Raw genomic sequence first — 16,086 nt, forward strand, 5'->3', positions numbered from 1 at the left:
AAACAGTATAAACCCAAAGAAATACACACCGAGAGAGTGTAGACAAACTTCTGAAAACTAAAGACAACGAAAAAATTCTTGAAAGTAGAAAGAGGAAAACGTTTACCTTGATCTATATAGGAGAAAAACAATTAGAATGTCAGTGTATGTCTCATCAAAAATCATAGAGGTCAAAAGGAAGTGGTACAATATTTTTCAAGTTCTGAAAGAAAAAGAACTGTCAACCTAGAATTCATCATCCAGCAAAAATGTTCTTGAAGAATGTAGGAAATATACAATGTAGTGTCTACATAATCTACCATTAAAAAGTTATACAAAGAGATACGTCTAAAAACACTAAATTAACATGGAATTCTAAAAAGTATTCAAGTAACCTACAAGAAAGGAAAAAGAAAAAAATTAAAAAACAGAAGAGAAAACAAAAAATAAAATGGCCTACTTATGTCCTATCATATCAATAATTACCTTTATTTGCAAGAGTTCCACACTGGAAACAAAAATGTCCTATAATAGCTGACTAGTTAAACATAGTGTAGTTTTGGAATATTATACCAGCAATAAAACAGAATGAATGAACTACTGATACACACTATAACTTTGATATATCAAGGGCATTATGCTGAGTGGAAAAAGGCCAATCTTAAAGGTTATATATGATTCTACTTATATAACATTCTCAAAATGACAAAATTGTAGAGATGGAGAATGGACCAGTGGTCACCAGGGGTGGGGGCTGAGGGGTTGTAGAGAGAAGGGTGTGTGTGAGAGAGGCTATAAAGGGGTTGAAAAAGGGAAATCTGTGTGGTGAGATTTCAGTCGTGATTACATGAATCCACACTTGATAAAATGCCAAAGAACCATATACTAACTTTATACCAATATGGATTTCTTAGTTTTGATATTAACCCATAGTTAAATAAGATCTAACTAATAGGGGAAACCGGGTAGATGGTTCACAGAACTTCTCAGTACTATCTTTGCAACTTCCTGTGAACCTATAATTATTTCGAAGTAAAAAGTGAATTAACTTTGTGAATTATTTTAAGAGTTCACTATCAGCATTTCTATGATACACACAAGTAAATGTGTCTCCCTCTTCTCAGAATCACAGTAGCTTTATTTATAATAGTTAAAAACTGCAAACAATTTAGTGTTCATTAACGGGTGAATGATTATACAGATGGTTATGTAGTCTTGCCACAGATTATTACTCAGCAATAAAAAGAATGAAGCCCTCATATACACAACATGGATGAATCTCAAAAATATAAAACTGAAAGAAACCACACACAAGAATTCAGTTCCATTTATATGACAATCTAGAATAGGCAAAACTAAACTGATTAGTACAGATCAACAGCTGCTAGGAGTTGAATGTAGGGAGAGATTGAACAAAAAGGGGCAACTTAAAAGAGTTTTCCAGGGTAACAGAACTGACTATACCCTACCTATAGTGAGAGCTACATGAATCTGCACATGTGTTAAAGCTCACAGAACAAATAAAAAAGTCAATTTTACCATATGTAAATGTTTTGAAACTAACAGCAACAATAACAACCATCACTTCCCATTACAATTTTTGAAGTTCCATGGTCAATTATTTGATACTTAGAAAGAATATTCTAGTTCTACTACTGCTACTACTTAGTTGATGCTGAGTAATTTAACCTCTTACTCTTGGTTTCTCTTTAAAAAATGAACGGAAATAATTAAATGATCTCCAAAACTTCTTCCTATTCTAAAACCTATTCCATGTTTGTTAAATTCTTATTATCTCAAAATCAACATGGAACACAAAATATTTCTGTACACTCAAGTAGATTCTAAATTCTTCAAACAATGTGGGCTGGTGGCTTTCAATATTCTCTGCTATTGGTTTTATGTGATCTTTTTATGGGGCTCTGAACACTTGACCTTACTTATTAGCTTTGATTAGATGATCTTTAGATAACAGAACTGTCTCCTATTTGAAATAACCAGGCCTCAGACTATAAGGACTATGTAAGATTTCTGTTCCCTTTATAACAACAGACGTTCTCTATATTTTGCTATTAAAAAGTCAATGAGCCAGCATTCATGCTACCAAAATGATGCCAGTTATTTTTAATTTTATAAAAAATGTGGTATTGGGATTACTGAAAAATAAAAAGTAAGCCAGCTTTATTTATTATTCATTTATTATTATTTTTTTAATGTTTATTTATTTTTGAGAGACAGAGAGAGACAGAGCATGAGCGGAGGAATGGTAGAGAGAGAGGGAAACAGAATCCAAAGCAGGCTCCAGGCTCTGAGCCATCAGCACAGAACTCAATGCAGGGTTTGAACTCACAAGCCATGAGATCATGACCTGAACCAAAGTTGGACGCTTAACTGACTGAGCCACCCAGGTGCCCCAAAAGTAAGCCAGTTTTAATGACTTCACACATTATGATACTTTTTTTAACCCTATATGGAAATTCTAGAGTTCCCCAAATCTTTTGCAATCTTTCATATCTCCCACAGAAGACCCACAAACTAGCAGCATTTCAGGCTATGGTATCTTTTACTGAAATGTCATTTACATATAAGGATGAGCAAAGCCAGCAAACGAGTTCATACAATTTTAATTTCAAACTCAGTGTTCATAGAAAACTCTGATTGCAATTACTGGTCTTTGATTTAAATTTTCTTCAGCGATGGGCTCTCTTAAAAAAAATTCAGAGAGCAAATGATTATCCATTTTAACAATACTCTCAGTTTCCTTCAACAGAATAATTTTTGAGTACTTATGAAAATCATTCAATCTTCTCACTTTGAGAAATGAAAAAAAATGTGGCACATATATATGCTAACAAACATTCAATTAATTATACTTGTGTAATACTGTTTTTTTTCTGATAAATTCAAATATCCAGGCAATGACAGATGGACTGATTTTACAAACGTAGACCAACAGATTCAGGAACTCCCTTTATCACCTATATTTCTAGTTTAAGAAGCTATGAATCAATTCATTTAATTCTTTAAAATATAAATGATATAAAATAAAGTCCTGAGCTACATTTAATTGTTAAATCGCAATACATTTGGAAAAGAAAAATTAACCAATATTTTCTTATAACTACACTGCCATGTTAAACTTTAAGAAAAAAGCTGCAAATCAAATAAATTCCTTACATTTTTTGGTGTTTAGATCACATATGCACACTCACATACACAGACACACAAATCAACATCTTTGTATTTTCCTCACTGGTACCCTGAGATCAGCTATGACATTAAAAAGTATCTGAGGGGCACCTGGGTGGCTCCGTTGGTTAAGCATCTGTCTAACTTGATTTCAGCTCAAGTCATGATCTCATGGTTTGTGCATTCAAGCCACATGTTGGACTCTGCATTGACAGTGAGGAGCCTGCTTGGGATTCTCTTTCTCTCTCTCTCTAACTCTCCCTCCTCTTTCTCTGCCCCTCCCTTGCTATCACTCTCTCTCAAAATAAAAAATAAAATATACACTTAAAAAAAGCATCTGAAAGTTCTTCATAATTTCATACATCAAGAACTGATCTTATATTAGAAAATACTCTGGCATAGAAACTAAATTCCATAGAAAAAAGCAAATCTATATTAATACTGAATAAAAGCCATGGCAAAACACTTTTATTTAGTGCTACTAGATTTGTCAATAAGACTGAAAAAAAGTATTTCAATTATTTCTTTATAGAAATAATTATTTTAAAAATCAAAGGCTTAAGGCACCTGGGTGGCTCAGTTGGTTAACTGTTCGACTTCAGCTCAGGTCATGATCTCACAGTGTGTGGGTTCAAGCCCTGCGTTGGCCTCTGTGCTGATAGCTCAGAGCGTGGAGTCTGCTTTGAACTCTGTGTCTCCCTCTCTCTCTGCCCCTCCCCTGCCCATGCTCTCTCATAAATAAATAAACTTTGAAAAAAAATCAAAAGGCTTAATCTATTAAAACCATGCTTTTTGAATCACATGGACCAGATGTGTACAAAGGGAATGTTTTAATATGAATGAGACACCAGCCTGGAATCCTGGCTCTTTACCTCTAACGCCAAACAAGGGAAACACAAATCAGGAAAAAGCCCAGTCACCTTTAAAAATTCTAAGTCCTCGGGGCACCTGGGTGGCTCAGTCGGTTAAGCATCCGACTTCAGCTTAGGTCATGATCTCACGGGTTCATGGGTTCGAGCCCCGCATCGGGCTCTGTGCTGACAGCTGGCTCAGAGCCTGGAGGCTGTTTTGGATTCTGTGTCTCCCTCTCTCTCTGACCCTCCCCTGTTCATGCTGTCTCTCTCTGTCTCTCTCTCTTTCAGAAATGAACAAAACAGTAAAAAAAAAAAAATTCTAAGCCCTCAGCTAGAGGGCTTTATTTTATACATAACTTTATTATGACCACTAACTCACAACTGGCCAATGAAAAGCTAATTGCAGTCCTTACTATAGTCTGGGCAAATAAGACTCAGTCATATTATATTAGGCACAATTTAATGTTTATGTCAGGTGTTCGAAGTTTCCAGGAGACTAGCTCCTGACTTACCACAAAACAATTAAGTATCAATTACTGTGAAGTGGCCTTTTTGGTTTTTCCCTTAAAGAATCTTAGAGCAACAAATGAAAAAAAAAAACCCTTGCATACGTTTCGAGATGAGACACAAAACTGAGGATTAGACACCAGACTATTCAAGTCGTCCACAAATGCCATTTCTCTGAAATCCATGAGTCTGCAATGAAGGGAGAATGAGGCTGGGCTGTAATGCAGAGCTCAGTAGGACAGGGCATGTGGAAAGAATATCAGCAGCTGGGCAAAAGAATCTTTAAAAGGACTTTCAGGGAAAAAAGATCTCAAGAACATTCTTCATCTCTAATTCAAGTAAAATCTTATACTGTTGCTTTCAAATTTTGTTCTACAGTTACTCCATCCTTTATGATTTTCTTTTTGGATTAGAACCATATGACAGATCCTGCTCCCATTTATAAGCTCTATAGAATATAGTTTATAATTAAAAAAAAAACTTCAGTATAGAATGAAAAATAGAAATTGTTCGTGATCAAATTTTCATATTCACAGAGAAAGCACCATGATATAATGCAATCTACAAATTGCTCCTTTTAAAGGAAGAACAAATTGGAGAATAAAACTGTAAAAGAAAAGCTGCTAACATCCTAGTTGTACTAGTTTTAAGATAATTTTCTTTCCAATTAAAAAAATGTAAGGACGCCTAGGTGGCTCAGTCAGTTGAGCATCCAACTTTGGCTCTGGTCATGATCTCATGTTGCGTGGGTTCGAGCCCCATGTTGGATCTGTGCTGACGGCTTGGAGCCTGGAGCCTGCTTTGGATTCTGTGTGTGTGTCTCTCTCTCTCTGCCCTTCCCCTGCTCACACTCTCTCAAAAATAAACATTAAAATTTTTTTAATATATATAGATTATTTATATAAAATTACCAAGGTAAGCAGCATTATCTACAATAATCAAATTCTGGAAATAGCCCAAGTGTCCAGTGACTGATAAATGGTTAAAGATGCAGTATGTATATTTACAATGGAATATTACTCAGCCATGAAAAGAATGAAATCTTGCCATCTGCAACAACATGGATGGAGATAGTATTATGCTAACTTAAATAAGTCAGTTATAAAAAAACAAGTACAATATGATTTCCTCATATGTGGAATTTAGGAAACAATACAAAAGAACAAAGAGAGACAGAGAGGCAAATCAAGAAAAGCACTCTTAATTACAGAGAACAAACTAATGGTTACCAGAGGGGACGTAGAAATAGAGGATATGGACTAAGGAGTGCACTTGTGATGAGCACCAGGTGTTGTATGGAAAGGTCGATTCACTAAATTTTACACCTGAAACTAATACTACACTGTGTGTTAACTAACTGGAATTTAAATAAAAACTAAATAAAAAGAGGAAAGGGGAGGGAGTAGGGAAGGACCAAGGTAAAGCAATTTGTTGTCTGGCACAGCCAGGTCAATAGCATACAAACAGGGAACATTTCAAGGGATACCTCCATACTATAGAGCAGAAATAGGACGAAAAAAAACCCCCACATCACTAAAGGCAATGAAATAAATAAGTGTGTATAAGGCTTAGCTTCCCACACTTACTTGTTCATTTGTTTTTTAGGATACCCTTTTGAATGAAATGTTTTAAATTCCTCTAGCTCACCTACAGTATTTTTGAAAGTACATGATTGCAAAGTGCAGTTTCTATTTGAATTATTTTGTTAAGGATACAGCAACTCAAATACTACACTATTGATAAACACAAGAATACTAAAAGTCAATTATGCTTACTCCTAATCCAGAAATAAATGAAAACTAAGATTAAGTCAGCTCATAGACCTTAGTTTTTGCCATCTTCTCCCTCTTCATGTCTGCTATTTCTACAGCTGAGGTCATTACCACTTTCATACTTGGAAATGTTTGCTTTTCCTGCTTCTATTGGACTTACTTTATACATCGCTGAATTCTCACTTTTTCACAGAACAGTACTTCATCACAGAATATAATTAATCCCACTAAAACAAACATGGTAAACGTTAGGCCCAGCTAAGGGACTGTGGATGAATTAATCTCTATAGTAATGATGATACAATTTAATGCACAAGATTTCAATGAGGCGCATATGAGGTTAATGTATGTGAAAGAGATCTAAATGTTTAAATAAAGTGTCAAACAGCCGTGAGGGGCTCCATTTCTTCATCTGTCATATGAAAGGATTCCATTAGCTGATCTCTAAAGACTTCCCTCCATCTATAAAATCTCTTTGATATTTACATTAGAAGCACATAAAAACTCTACCTACTGATTGGATTACTTTGTAGTTGTGACAGACTTAGGGAATAATCAACTCAAACTTTTCATCTCACCAAAGGAGTCCAAAGGCAGGCCAGGGAACCTGCTGACCAGAAGGAAAAGTCAGTAGGAAATTTGGGCCAGGCAAGATGGAGACCTGACTGCAGTAAAATCTCTGCTGGCCTGTGATGCTGTTTGCCACTCTTTGAGCTTAAAAGCTCTCTTCACCACAGCTTAAACAATTACCTTTCAAACTGGTGACAATGAAAAAGTCATAAAAATATGTAAATATTATTTTGGAAAAATGACCTAACTGCTAGTAGTCCAGTTAAGAATGGTACTATGAACGACAAGATGGGGGAGCAGCATGGAGGCTCTCAGCTTGTCTCATCCCTGAAATGCATCAGATCAGCACTCATTCTGCACACTTAAGAAATTGATCTGAGGATTAACACACAATCTGTATAACATTAGCAACAGAACTCGGCAAGTATGCAGTTCCATAGAGGTAAAATCGGGGAGATAAAAGCCACAGAGGGTAGGGAACTGTTTTTGCAGAGGACAAAGAAAGGGTGAGAGTGCAGGAAAAACACTCCCCCAAAAGTAGCTGGAGAGAAAGACAAAGAGTGAAAACATCGCAGGGGACTGAACAAGAAATCTGTTCCCCAAAAGCACTGACAGAAAGAATGGAGAGAGTTTCAAGAACACCAGGATTCTGTAACAGCAAAGAGCACAGTCTGAAGTTCGGAAGTGGTGCCTAGTGGTGCTCTGGTGAGGAAATGGCTGAAATCCCAGAAGCTGGCAGCGGGGCTCAGGGGTCCATGTGCCACACAAGGAAAAGTGGTTCCCCTGCTAGGAAAGCATTTGGTGGAGGTCACACAGCCTCCCCACAGGCAAAGGTCCCAGTGGACCCTAGAAAGCAGCCACATTTACTGGTATTGGGACAAAGACGCCAGAGTGCAGTGAAACACGGCGCCGGCTGTGTTGTGATTTGCCATCATCTCTGAACCTCTGCCGCTGTGCAAAGGCAGAACCTATTTCTGAGGCAAGCCGGCAGGGCCTGTTGCTCTGTGAGACCCTCCTACAGGCAGTTTGCACGGATTCAAGCCATAGGGGTTTCTGAAACATTCGCTTTTGAAACATAACCCCCTCTGAGATAAAACTCTGGCAGGTGCCACCTGGCAGGTGAATGGCTTGGACACGAACAGGGTAGAGGCTGGGAGTGAATGGAGGCCTGAGACAAAGGACAGTGCCAGAGACTAGGGAGCTGGGTGAAGCCGTTTCCACCTCTCCCCCGTAGGCACATGCGCACCACACTGACCCACCCCAGTGATCTCAGTAGTGCCACCTATTGAAGAGCAGAGGCGTTACAATAAGCCCCACCCAACTGCACTCTGAACACATCCCCTAGAAAACCAGCACAAGTCCCTCTACCTATTTAGTGTACAGACTATAGAGTGCTTCTAGTTTGAGTTCTAAGGGAAAACTGGATGTAGGAATTTCATTTAGGTTTCATTTTGTTTGCTGGTTCATTTATTAGTTCGTATTTTACCCTTCTGTTTTTGTTTAAATTTTTTTTTTTTGTTTCTGTTGTTGTTTTCCTTTCTTATCTTTTTACTGGACAAAGAAAGAAAAATTTATTTTTATTTTCTTTTTTTAAATTAAAAAATTTTTTTACTTTATTTTTAAAAATTGTTTACTCTTTATTTCAACTTATTCTAAACATTTTTAAATTTTTAAATGTTTTCTTACTTTTATCTTTACTTTCTTTTCTTCCCCGTTTTTCTCTATTCTACCAAGCCTCTTTCAATAAGCAGACCAAAACATACCTAAGATCTAGCTTCATTTATTTTTTGTTTTGTTTTTAATTTTAATTTTTTAATTTATTAATTTTTTTCTTCCTCCAAAATGACAAAACAAAGGAATTCACCCCAAAGGAAAGAACAGGAAGAAATGACTTCCAAGGGTTTAATCATCACAGATATAAGCAAGATGTCTGAACTAGAATTTAGAACCAAAATAATAAGAATACTAGCTGGAGTTGAAAAAGCATAGGGGCACCTAGGTGGCTCAGCTGGTTGAGCATCTGACTTCGGCTCAAGTCATTATCTCATGATTCACATATTCAAGACCCGCACTGGGCTCTGTGCTGACAGCTCAGAGCCTGGAACCTGCTTTGGATTTTGTGTCTCCCTCTTTCCCTGCCCCTCCCCTCATCACACTCTGTCTCTCAAAAATAAATGAAACATTAAAAAAATTTTCTTTTAAAAGAAAAAACATACAATCCCTTTCTGTGTAGATAAAAGAAGTAAAGTCTAGTCAAGAAGAAATTAAAAATGCTGTAACAGAGATGCAATGTCAAATGAATGCCTGGACAGCAAGGATGGATGAATCAGAGCAGTGAATCAGCAATACAGAAGACAAAATTATGTTGAATAATGAAGTAGAAAAAAGAGGAAAACAAAGGCCAAAGAGCACGATATAAGACTGAGAGAACACAGTGACTTATTAAAAAGGAATAATCTCTGAATCACAGGAGTCCTAGAAGATGGAGAGAGAGAGAAAAGGGTAGAAGGTTTATGTGAGCAAATTATAGCAGAAAACTTTCCCATTCTCAGGAAGGACACAGACAGACATCAAAATCCAGGAAGCACAGAGAACTCCCATTAGATTCAACAAAAACCAACCATCACCAAGACATATCATAGTCAAATTTACAAAATACACAGACACAGAAAGAATTATGAAAGCAGCAAGAGGGGAAAATGTTCTTAACATATCAGGGAAGACTGATCAGGTTCACAGCAAACTCAGCCACAGACACTTGGCAGGTCAGAAAGGAGTGACAGGATATATTCAAGGTGCTGAGTGACAGGATATATTCAAAGTGCTGAATCAGAAAAATAGGCCACCAAGAATTCTTAATCTAGCAACACTGTCATTCAAAATAGAAGAGATAAAGAGTTTCCCAGACAAACAAAAGCTAAAGGAGTTCGTGACCACTAAACCAGCCCTGAAAGACATTTTAAGGGGGAGTCTTTGAGTGGAGAAAAGATGAAATAAAACAAACAAAAAAGACCAAAAGCAACAAAGACTGCAAAGGAACAGAGAACATCATCAGAAACACCAACTCTACAGACAACACAATGGGACTACATTCATATCTTTTAGTACTCACTATAAATATCCATGTACTAAAAGCTCCAATCAAAAGACAAGGGTATCAGCATGGATAAGAAAACAAGACCCATCTAGATACTGCTTACAACAGACCCATTTTAGACCTAAAGACACCTGCAGATTGACAGTAAGGGGATAAAGAACCATCTATCAGCTAATGGTCACCAAAAGAAAGCTAGACTAGCCATGCTTATATCAGATAATATAGATTTTAGGGGTGCCTGGGTGGCTTAGTCGGTTAAGCATCCAACTTCGGCTTAGGTCGTGATCTCGTGGTTTGTGGGTTTGAGCCCCGTGTCAAGCTCTGTGCTGACAGCTAGCTCAGAGCCTGGAGCCTGCTTCAGATTCTGTTTCTCCCTCTTTCTCTGACCCTCCCCTGCTCACATGCACGCTCTCTCTCTCTCAGAAATAAATTAAAAATATATATATATAGATTTTAAAATAAAGACTGTAACAAGAGATGAAGAAGGGCATCATATCATAATTAAAGGGTATATACACCAAGAAGATCTAATAATTGTAAGTATTTATTGCCCCCAACATAAAAGAATCCAAATATATTAATCACAAAAATAAAGAAACTCATTGATAATAATACCATAATAGTAGGGGACTTCAACACCCCACTTAACAGCAATGGACAGATCATATACGCAGAAAATCAACAGGAAAACAATGGCTTTGAATGACACACTGGACCAGATGGACTTAACAGATATATTCAGAACATGTTATCCTAAGGGAGCAGAATATGCATTCTGCTTCAGTACGCATGGCACATTCTCCAAAATAGATTACATACTGGGACACAAATCGGCCCTCAGCAAGTACAAAAAGATAGAAAACATACCTTTCATATTTTCATACTACAATGCTATAAAACTTGAAATCAACCACAAGAAAAAATTTGGAAAGACCATGAATACTTTGAGAACATCCTACTAAAGAATGAATGGGTAAACCAAGAAATTAAAGAAGAAATTAAAAAGTACATGGAAGCCCATGAAAAAGAAAACACGACAACCCCAAACCTCTGGAATGCAGCAAAGGCGGTCATAAGAGGGGGGTATATAGCAATTTAAGCCTTCCTAAAGAAGGAAGAAAGGTCTCAAATACACAGCCTAACCTTACACCTAAAAGAGGTGGAACAAGAACAGCAAGTAAAGCCCAAAAACCAGCAGAAGAGAGGAAATAATAAAGATTAGAGCAGAAATCAATGATGTCAAAATTTTTTAAAAAGTAGAACAGATGGGGCGCCTGGGTGGCTTAGTCGGTTAAGCGTCCGACTTTCGCTTAGGTCATGATCTCGCAGTTTGTGGGTTCGAGCCCCGCGTCAGGCTCTGTGCTGACTGCCAGCTCAGAGCCTGGAGCCTGTTTCAGATTCTGTGTCTCCCTCTCTCTCTGACCCTCCCCTGCTCATGCTGTCTCCCTCTCTATCCTAGAAATAAATAAAAATATTTAAAAAAATAAAAATAAAAAGTAGAACAGATCAATGAAACCAGGAGGTGGTTCTTTGAAAGAATTAACGAAATTGATAAACTCCTAGCTAGACTGATCAAAAAGAAAAAGGAAAGGCCACATAATAAATAAAATCATGAATGAAAGAGGAGAGATCAAAACGAACACTGCAGAAGAGAATAGTATGAGCAATTATAGGCTAACACTCTGAGCAATCTGGAAGAAATGGACAAATTCCTAGAAAAATATAAACTACCAAAACTGAAAGCTGGGTGGCTTTCCAGGGGAATCCTACCAAACATTTAGAGACGAGTTAACACCTATTCTTTTAAAGCTGTTCCAAAAAATACAAATGGAAGGAAAATTTCCAGCCTCATTCTAGAAAGCAAGCATAGCCTTAATTCAAAACCAGACAAAGACCCCCACTAAAAAGTAGTACAGACCAATTTCCCTGATGAACATGGAGACAAAAATTCTCAACAATATACAAGAAAACAGACCCAACAATATATTAAAAGAATTACTGACCACAATCAAGTGGGATTTATTCCTGGGATGCAGGGCTGGTTGAATATCCTCAAAACAATCAATGTGATATATCACATTAATAAAAGAAAGAATAAGAACCACATGATCCTCTCAATAGATGCTAAAAAAGCAGTTTGACAAAATACAGCATCCTTTCTTGATTAAAAAAAAAACCCTCAAGAAAGTAGGTATAGCAGGATCATACCTCAAGATCATAAAAACCACATACGAAAGACCCACAGCTAATATCATCCTCAACATGGAAAAACTGAGAGCTTTCCCACTAAGGTGAGGAACATGACAAGAATATCCACCCTCACCACTGTTATTCAACATAGTGTTGGAAATCCTCGTGTTAGTAGACAACACAAAGAAATAAAAGGCATCCAAAATGGCAACGAGGAAGTCAAACTTTCACTCTTTGCAGATGACATAATCCTGTGTGTAGAAAACTCAAAAGCCTCCACCAAAAACCTGCTAGAAATGACACATGAATTCAGCAAAGTCACAAGATATAAAATGAATGTAGAAAATCGGTTGCGTTTCTATATACCAATAATGAAGCAGCAGAAAGAGAACTCCTGGAATCTATCCCATTTACAATTGCACCAAAAACCATAAACCTACCCATAGAGGTGAAAAATCTATACACTAAAAACTACAGAAAGCTTATGAAAGAAATTGAAGACACAAAGAAATGGAAAAACATTCCATGCTCATGGATTGTAAGAACAAATACCGTTAAACTGTCAATACTACCCAAAGCTACATACACATTTGATGCAATCCTTATCAAAATAACACTAACACTCTTCACAGAACTAGAACAAACAATCCTAAAATTTGTATGGAACCACAAAAGACCCCAAATAGCCAAAGCAATCTTGAAAAAGAAAACCAAAGCAGGAGGCATCACAATTCTGGACCTTAGGCTGTATTACAAAGCTGTAATCATCACGACAGTATGGTATTGGCACAAAAACAGATACTCAGATCAATGTAACAGAATAGAGAACCCAGAAATGGACCCACAAACATACAGCCAACTAATCTTGGACAAAGCAGGAAAGACTATCCAATGAAAAAAAGACAGTCTCTTCAGCAAATGTTGTTGGGAAAACTGGACAGCAACATGCAGAAGAATGAACCTGGACCACTTTCTTACACCATACCCACACACAAAAAACTCAAAATGGATGAAAGACCTAAACTAAGACAGGAAACTGTCAAAATCTTAGAAGGGAAAACAGGCAAAAACCTCTTTGACCTCGGCTGCAGCAACTTCTTAGTTGACATATCTCTGGAGGCAAGGGAAACAAAAGCAAAAATGAACTACTGGGACCTCATTAAGATTAAAAAACAAAACAAAACAAAAAATGCTTCTGCACAGCAAAGGAATCAAGTAGCAAAACCAGAAAGCAACCGACAGAATGGGAGAATATATTTGCAAATGACAAATCAGATAAAGGGTTAATATCCAAAATCTATGAAGAACTTATCAAATCCAACAGCCAAAAACCCCCAAATAATCCAGTGTAGACATAGGCAAAAGACATGAATAAACACTTTTTCAAAGAAGATATCAGGTAGCTAACAAATGAAAAGATGCTCACATCATCAGGGAAATACAAATCAAAACCACAATGAGATACCACCTCACACCTCTAAGAATGGCTAAAATCAACCACTAAGGCAACAACAGATATTGGCAAGGATGTGGAGAAAGGGGAACCCTTTTACACTGCTGGTAGGAATGCAAACTGGTGCAGCCACTAGGGAAAACAGTACAGAGGTTCCTCAAAAAATTAAAAATAGAACTACTCTATAACCCAGCAATTGCACTACTAGGTAATTATCCAAGAAATACATGTGTGCTGTTTTGAAGGGGCACATGCACCCCAATGTTATAGCAGTGCTATCGACAATAGCCAAAGTATAGGAAGAGCCCAAATGTCCATTGACTGATGGATCGATAAAGATGTGGTATATACACACACATACACAGGGATATTACTCAGTGATCAATGTGCCCATTTTGGCAGCACATATATTACTCAGTGACCAAAAAGAATAAAATCTTACAATCTGCCACAATGCGGATGAACTAGAGTGTATTATGCTAAGTGAAATAAGTCAGTCAGAGAAAGACAAATATCATGATTTCACTTATATGTGGAATTTAAGATACAAAACAGATGAACATAAAGGAAGGGAAGCAAAAATAATATAAAAACAGAGAGGTAGACAAACCATAAAAAGCTCTCACAGAGAACAAACTGAGGTTTGCTGGAGGGGTGTTGGGTGGGGGGATGGGCTCAATGGGCAAGAGGCATAAAGGAGGACACTTGTTGGGAGGAGCACTGGGTGTTATATGTAAGTAATAAATCACTAAATTCTATTCCTGAAATCATTATTACACTAACAGCAAAAGGGGCTCAGATGTAATTGTCCAACTATTCATTTGGCTCATGTAATATTCAATTTAAAGTCAATAGGTGGGCGCCTGAGTGGCACAAGTTGGTTAAGTGTCCGACTCTTGATTTTGGCTCAGGTAATGATCTCACAGTTCATGAGTTTGAGACCCATGTTGGGCTCTGCCATGAGGAGGCTGTTTGGGATTCTCGCTGCCCCTCCCTCTCTCTCTGACCCTTTCCTGCTCTCACTTTCTCTCTCTCTCTCAAAATAAGTAAACTTAAAAAAATGTTTTAAAAAATAGAGTCAATAGGCATGATGTAAAATGCTACCTAAATCCTAATTAAAAGATTTTAATTCTGATTTTGTTACTTAATAGATATGTGATCTTGGGCAATTTATTTATTTCTCTGATCCTCAGTCTCCTTATAGTCTAAAGAGGAAAAATACCAAGTATATCATAGCTGGTTATTGTGAATTAAATGAACTAGCTCATGTGAAGGCCCTAGGACAGTCTGGCATATACTTCCCTCTGCTAATCTCCTAAACTTCTGGGGAATAAAGAATGCTTTTCTCTCCTTTTACTTCATCAGAAAGATTCATAAAATTAAATTCATGAGGTCCTGGTCCTCAAATTCATTTATCAGCAGTCATGCAACAACTAAACTGAAACAAAATGAGGGACATTGTGACCTAATGGAAAGCAAATGAGGTATGGAGTCAGCAAACCTGAATTTGAATCCCAGACAAGAGCTTTGACCTTGAGCAATTTACCAAACCCCTCAAAGCTTCTCATCTGAAAATGAGACTATTATCTAACTTTTTAGTATTTTCTCTTTCCTAGTCACAGAGACATGGCAAATACTCTGAAAAGGGCATGTCTTTATCATCTGTCTCTTCCATACTAAGGCAAGTTTCACAATTATAAGATTTGATGCTGCAATAAAATAAGACATTGTTAAAAAGAGATTTAAGACTAGACTAAATACGTTACATTTGAAAAGAAAAAGTACAAACCCAGTTTAACTGGCTCCAACTCTAGGCATTATGTCATTGCTTCCTTTTCTTACTTTAGGAATGGACCTCAAATATTCTTTTCCTACAGGAAAATGGAAAGTGGGAAATACATATTAGTGAAGGTTATCTGAGTCATACTTTAAAACTGAGCATTCTTTAACATACCTTTAGGCAGAGTCAAACTTACTCATTGTATTTAATGGATTTGTTTTTAAGTGATGAAATAACTAAGAGGTATTTTCGTTTATAAAGTACTATGGTTTAAGTAGCCAGAAAAATAACTTTACCTCAAAAATTACTTTCAAAAACAACAATACCGTTGTTAAAGATGACTACTCAGGACAGGATTGCATGAAGCACTGTAGTTTATTACATTATGCAAAAATATTTCTACAACTGGGGTGCCTGGGTAGCTCAGTTGGTTAAGCGTCCAACTTCAGCTCAGGTCATGATCTCACAATTCATGGGTTCAAGCCCTGTGTCAGGCTCTGTGCTGACAGCTAGTTCAGAGCCTGGAGCCTGCTTCAGATTCTGTATCTCCCTCTCTCTCTGCCCCTCCCCTGCACACGCTGTCTCTCTCTCTCAGAAATAAATAAAACATTAAAAAAAATTTTTTTAATATTTCTACAACTAAGTTCTTAATCTTTTGGGGGGAGGGTGAGCAGTGAGATATCTCTGTATGAGTA

The 16,086-nt window shown here is 37.1% G+C and overlaps 1 protein-coding gene across 4 annotated transcripts in view; it reads right to left on the minus strand.

Annotated features, from left to right (window-relative positions):
• The window catches only part of PEAK1 (pseudopodium enriched atypical kinase 1), a 255,618-nt gene that overhangs the window by 164,920 nt on the left and 74,612 nt on the right, over positions 1-16,086 (minus strand). For 2 of the 4 annotated variants that reach the window (XM_077780461.1, XM_077780462.1), the window contains one exon: positions 15,401-15,482. The exons of the other annotated variants lie outside the window; for them this stretch is intronic. The gene's annotated coding sequence lies outside the window, so the exon portion shown is untranslated. The remainder of the gene's footprint in view (positions 1-15,400; positions 15,483-16,086) is intronic. 4 annotated transcript variants of the gene reach the window in all.

This window comes from Crocuta crocuta, unplaced genomic scaffold (assembly GCF_008692635.1).
Source record: "Crocuta crocuta isolate KB4526 unplaced genomic scaffold, BGI_CrCroc_1.0 scaffold310, whole genome shotgun sequence".
NCBI classification, from domain to species: Eukaryota; Metazoa; Chordata; class Mammalia; order Carnivora; family Hyaenidae; genus Crocuta; species Crocuta crocuta.